We start from the raw sequence: 369 nt of genomic DNA, 5'->3' as shown, positions 1-369 counted from the left end.
TTCCCACTCCCCCACCCCGGACAACGCCCCCCCCACGCCACCGGGAAAAAAAGCTGAGGAGGACAGGGGGGAGTCGACGCAGAGGAAAAAGAGCCCGGTAAAGGGGGGGTATCGGCCTGCATGTTGGGGCGCCTCGCGTTAAAAAAGGGACGGCAAAAAAAAGTCTATCAAGTGTCAGCAACATGCTTGCATCATAAAACATTTTTGACATCGAGGGAACTCCCCGAGAAAGAAAATTTCGCGTCAGTGTCTTGTTTTATCATAAGTATTAAAAAAACCCCCCCAAGACAATCGAGCAGGGGTACTAGGGTGTTTTCAGAATGGGGTATCAGGCAGACACAGTGACAAAAGATATCAGGACCCCAAAAA

At 50.4% G+C, this 369-nt stretch overlaps 1 protein-coding gene across 1 annotated transcript in view; it reads right to left on the bottom strand.

The window, feature by feature from the left end:
• Positions 1-369, bottom strand: part of LOC119594107 (sialin-like) — a gene marked incomplete in the record, with an annotated part of 175,421 nt that overhangs the window by 129,691 nt on the left and 45,361 nt on the right.

The sequence above is a fragment of the Penaeus monodon genome, chromosome 33 (assembly GCF_015228065.2).
Source record: "Penaeus monodon isolate SGIC_2016 chromosome 33, NSTDA_Pmon_1, whole genome shotgun sequence".
In the NCBI taxonomy this organism is placed as follows: Eukaryota; Metazoa; Arthropoda; class Malacostraca; order Decapoda; family Penaeidae; genus Penaeus; species Penaeus monodon.
This window is presented reverse-complemented; position numbering and strand designations above follow the sequence as displayed.